Below are 6,161 nucleotides of genomic sequence, written 5' to 3' on the forward strand. Positions count from 1 at the left end.
AAATGAAAAAGAAGAACTTTTGGAGAGCAAAAACGCATTTTCGTTGAAATAAATTGTAAATATAATAGGTTTGAAACATCGAATTGACAGCATAAATTACCACATTAGTCTCAAACTCAAAGTAATGTTCTCCATTATTGGGCAAATTTTATTTGATTTTTAAACTTAAACTTTAATAAATAAAAAGCGTTACGTTCTGTTAGGCCGAATTTTTTATATCCTCACTATTATTTTTTTCAGTTTCGAAAGTACCTTCTTCATTATTTGTGATGGGGAAATTGTCTAATCACTGCGAACCAAAATTACAGCCAATTAAGAATGAAAATATAGATAAACCCTTTTAAATACCGGAAATCGGGCGATGGTGTTATATGGGGGCTTTTCCAAAAGGTAGACCTATGTCTACGATTTTTCGTGGAGAAGTTTTTGACCACTTTGAACCCGAAATGCTAAATTACATCCGGTTCTGAAACTACAATGTTCATAAATGAGAAAAATCAAAAAAACAAAAAAAAATCGCCGGAGAGATTTTTAAATAAATTGCGGTCAAAGTTCACATTTGTAACCTTTTTTAGGATTTCATGATTTTGCTTGCAAATGGCAAGTCTTATCGAAATGGAACTAGAGAAAATGTTATAACTGTGAAAATTCTCTACAAGTTGGGTAACGTAGGGGAGGAAATATACCAAGCAACCGTCATAACCGCCTTTAACAGGATATATGTATCTTCGTCCCTCTTTAATCTCAAGTGGACACTGCCTGCAGCGCGTAAAAACTATAAAAGCTTGGGTTGGGCTAAATAAGGCCAAAAAGCTACATACTACACGCAGAAAAATATATGTTAGAAATATGTTTGGATCCAAACAAATATTTGTTTGGGACTGGTTGCAAACAAATATATGTTTGGATCGAAACATAATTTGTTTGTGTCCAAACAAATATATTTATAATTATGTGTATATGTTAGAGATAGCCAATGAGCGCTTATATTTCAATGTGTTTTACATTGAAATTTACTTTGGCTTTTGGGTTTGTATTTGTTTGCACCCAAACATATATTTGTTTGCAGGACCCAAAAATATGTTATGTTTGGGACTGATTGCAAACAAATATATGTTTGCTGCAAAATATGTTTGGGACATATGTTAGAGAGACCTTTTTTTCCTCCGTGTATGACCGTTGTTCTGCCCATGATATTTAAATTATTCTAGATGATTTTAATGCCAAAATTGGAAAGAAGAATATCTTTAGCTCAACAGTCGGGAAATTCAGTATCCATAGTGAAACATCCGACAGTGGAATGAGGCTGATAGACTTCTCAGCGCAAAAAAGACATGGTAGTAAACAGTTGCAGCTTTAAGCATCTCGATATTCATAAGGGCACATGGCTGTCTCCAAACCATACAACAGGAAATCAAATTGACCACGTTGTGATGGATGGGACACATTTATCGAGCGTGTTTTACGTGCGATCGTTCCGAGGGCAAACATGGACTCGGACCACCACCTTGTTGTACCTTAATCTGGTAGCGTAGCAAATAAAGTACAAACAGACACAACACGAATGTTAGACATCGGTAAGCTGCAATCACAACAGATGGCCACAGGATATTCCACTCAACTGATCCAATTGCTTAATCAAAGCACTCCTCGACCCGATAACATATCAGGACAATGGCAAGGTATTGCCCACTCCATGCAAACAGACGCAAAATCCATACTTGGATACCAGAGACCTCCACCAAGGCATCCATGGTATGAATATGGCAAGGTATTACACACTCCATGCAAACATCCGCAAAATCCATACTTGGATACCAGAGACCTCCACCAAGGAATCCATGGTATGACTAGGAGTGTCGTTCTGCTACCGAAGAACAAATGCGGCATATTGGCATATTGCGGCATTTACAACAGGATCGCCCATGTGTTTTGCATTTGCTTTTCTCTCTCATTCCCAGTGTAAGTGAGCAAAATCGAATGATAAACAGTGTTTGGTTGTTGTTCCTTTTTCACCTATACATAAATATTTGCTTTAGTTTGATGGAATTCTCTTGGGCGACGCTGCTTTACAATCAGTAGCACAATGGTGCACAAGAAGAGAATGCTATTTTGGGTTTTTGTATGGGAAAGAGAGTTGTAGTTAACTTTTTCGTAAAGACGCGTGCATGGCTGCAGTAGCAACGCGTATCGTACGGGAGAGTTATCGGGAGAAAAGGAGAGAGGAGCAGCGGGTTTTCCGCAAGAAAAAGGAGAAATGGAAAAGCGGGAGTGTGAAAAAATCGTGATGTACAGGAGCCAGAATAAAGTCCGAAAATTTTACCCAATAGTGAAAAATCAAACTGATGGCTTTGGCACAGGCACATCCTCCTGTTGAGTCCAGCAAGGTATTTTGGTAACTGATACAGATAATGGGCTAAGGGCATGGAAAGAGCACTTTTCCAAACTGTTGGTATCCAATAGTAGCGAACATGACGAAGATATCTCAGATCCAATACCAGAATGTACACCGCCCTGCTAATATGGGGTAAATAAAACAATAAACCGGCTGAAGAATAATAAGGCAGCAGGATGAGATGGCATACCAACCAAGCTGTTCAAATCCGGAGACGACACGCTCATAAGGTGTATGCATTAGCCAGTTAGCACCCATCTGGCAGGAAGAACGCGTACTCGATTATTGGAACCTGAGCATTTTGTACCTGTCCACAAGAAGGAAGATAAGGCTGTGTGTTCTAACTGCAGGGGCATAATTCGGCTCCCTATTGCTTATAAGGTAGTGTGAGGGATATTGTGCGAAAAACTAAAGCCTATGGTCAACAAAACAATTGGGACATACCAATGCGGCCTTAGACCTCGCAAATCCAGCATTGACTAGATATTTATCCTGCGGCAAAACCTGGAGAAGACCCTAGGGATGCAAATCGCCGCCCGATTTTGGGTATTTTGAGAATTTACGCTAAATTTTCAGGCATTTGCCGGCAAGAGTTGCGGCTAGTTGCAGCCAGAATTTGGTTATTCGGAATCTAGGATGTCCAACTTACTTCGTAAAGAGGATTGGACTGGACATCACAGAACATTTGTAGTTAAGCTCCATTCAACAAAATTATACACTTAAAAACACAATAATAATAATAATTTTTGAAAATTTATTGTTATATAAATAAATAAAAATAAATTTTGCTTAGCTTTATTAATCATTATACCCTCAGCATTTATGCTAACGAGGGGATATACACTTTCATACGGGCAAAATGTGCCTCATCGAAATAATGTTTTTATACCCCAAGTATGTTTGGACGAAATCCGTTTCAGACAATTTGGAGTCGATTTAGGAAAATCCGTTCGTCTGTCTGTCTGGCTGGTGCGCTCGATAACTCTCGAACGGATCAACCGATTCAGTCCAAAACTTGGCTTTCGTAATATTTTGTCCCAACTTAGTTTAAGTTCGAAGATGGGTTATATCGGTCCACTCCTTCCGGTACCTCCCCCACAAAAGTTCAAAAATGTTCGAAAAAATTGTGCGCACCATAACTCTTGAAGGGAGTAACGGATTTGATCCATACTTTGCATATCGTGAAATTCCTACAAGACTTAGATGAGGTTCCACTCCGATCCACTCCTTTGCTTACCTCCCACACAAAATTTCGGAAAAGTTAAGTTTAGGACCTGATCTCGAATCGCTTTGGTTTTTGTTGCAGCAACTTGTATTCACTGTCCATACGACATTACAAGTTTCATCGGGGGCAAGTCCATACTTCCTGAGAAAATAGCCTTAAAGGTGAAAAAAACCCTATGACACCGTGTTTAGTGGTTGGAGCGCAAGTTAACTATCGAACGGATCTAACGATTCGGTAAAAAATGTGGCCTTCGTAATATTTTGTGCAAATTTAGTTTAAGTTCGAAGATAAGCCATATCGGTCCACACCTTCAGGTACCTCCCCCAAAAAGTTCAAAAATATTCGGAACAATTGTGCGCACGATAACTCTGGATGGGAGTGACCGATTTGGTCCATACTTTACACATGCTAATATATTTACCAGATATAGATCAGGTTCGAATATGGACTACATCTGTCATTTCGGGTACCTTCCACCCAAAAGTTTGGATAAATTCACTTTAAGACCTGCTCTCGAATCATTTTGATTTTTGTTGAAGCATCTTGCATTCTCTGCCTCAATTACGACAGTAAAAGTTTTTCCAGGGGCAAGTCCATACTACTTGAGAAAACAGCCCGAAAGGCGTAAAAAAACACCTCTGGCACCATATGTAGTGGCTGTGGAGTTCGAACCGAATACTGCGTTCGTCTACATTGGATATCGTAATATTTCTTCGAATATTAGATGCAATTCGAAGGTAGTGCTTTTAGGTCCACTGCTTCTGGTACTTCTCCCACAAAAGTTCTAAAACATTCGCTAAAATGATAAGCGCAATATCTCACAAATGTAGCAACCAATTTGGTCCAAATTTTCGATCTCGAAATATTTTGTCCAAGCTTAGTTTATGTTAAAATTTGGGCCATATCGGTCCAATCCTTAGGGTACCACCCATACAAATGTTCAACATATTTGTGTAGTTTTGTTCGATGATCCTATGGACATTTTTACCGAAGGTTTTCCTAGTACATACCCCTATATTATGCTTTTCGTAGGCTAGTATGGTACAAAAGCCCAATCTATCGATATCCCCGCAAATTTTTGAGCTTTAATCCAATCCATATTTCTGTCGGTTCATACGCCCATCATTTTTTTTTTTTGGAAAAAAGTGTTTCAATCCACACAGGCTGAGGGTATGTCGTTGTCGGCAAAGTCGACTGATACTTTTTTACTTGTTTAATTAAGAATTAAACAAATATGAAGACAGTTTTTTAGCCACAATTTTCCTAAAATGCGTTGCAGCAAAATTTCTTGCATTTGATTGTGAAAAACTGAGTGAATATTTACAACAACAAACAAGTAAAAACTAAATTTTAGTCCCCACCAACTTAATAGTTTGATTTTGAGACTTTCGCTAGATCAGTTTTTTCGCCTAGTGTGCAGTGGTGACTTACCGTGACTTCTTCAACTGCTCATTTTGGACAAGATGGAAACTTCTGTCAAGATTTATTTTTTAGGTTTTTAGAGCTTTAGGTTCATTTTCTCAAAAAGATTGACCTTTCTCGATATAGAAATTATACCGTTTTGATTTACCTCGGGTAAAAGTTTCAAAACGATTACACTGCTCAACAAAATTGTAAAAGTTGAATGTTTGAACCGAAGTTGTTGTTGTTTCTAAATGAAATCGGCGAGTTATTTTCAAATCAGGTCTCGGTTTTTTTCCATCAGCTCTTGTTCTTGAGATATAGCTCAAAATCGGTTTTTACGAGTTTTAGCCAGAATTTTGTTGTTTCTGGATACAAACAAACATTGGTTTGTGGGTTTTTCGACACTAATATATTAAGGAGACGTTGTGCGTTCGATACAAACAGTTTTTGAAATTATTATAGTGAATATATATCAAAAAATATAGAAAACATACGACCTTGTAAAAATTGTATATTTTGAGTACTTTAAGCTGTGATTACGTCATCGGGGGAAGTTATAGGATCTTCATATGGCATACCGGATATGCTTAGGGTATCTACTATATAGTCCAGTATTCAAATATATAATACTAGGGGACCCGGCGAACATCGTCTCGCTGTTTGTTAGGTACAGAACTCAGTTTGACGAAGAGAGAAGGTACTGAGAGGCAAAGTGTTACTGTTTTCTTCGACTCTTTCTTCTATAAACTGACAATAGCCGCGAGAAAATTAGCAACTGTAAATCGGGACAAAGATATATTTTTAAGCAAATAACATATTTTGCGATTTAAATAAAAATATTCGGTAGCATAGTTGAAGCAAAATAATATCATGCAATTCTTGTTTTCACCACTGAACACGATATTTCACTCAAGCAATTGAATACGAAGGAAGGAATGCGATCGTAGGAATTTGAATTTAATGCTGAATATAGTGCTTATTTAAATTTGAAAATTAATGAATTAACCTATTTTGAGCAGAGGGATCCGATCGGTATAAGGTAACCTCAGTTTTTTCTGACTTCGTTATCTCCCGAATTCTACTTACATTGCAAGTTCGGAATTAGATCCAATGGCTCTGGTAACACGGACAAATGCG

Source organism: Musca autumnalis, unplaced genomic scaffold (genome assembly GCF_047663935.1).
Source record: "Musca autumnalis isolate F117 unplaced genomic scaffold, ASM4766393v1 scaffold_5, whole genome shotgun sequence".
NCBI lineage: Eukaryota > Metazoa > Arthropoda > Insecta > Diptera > Muscidae > Musca > Musca autumnalis.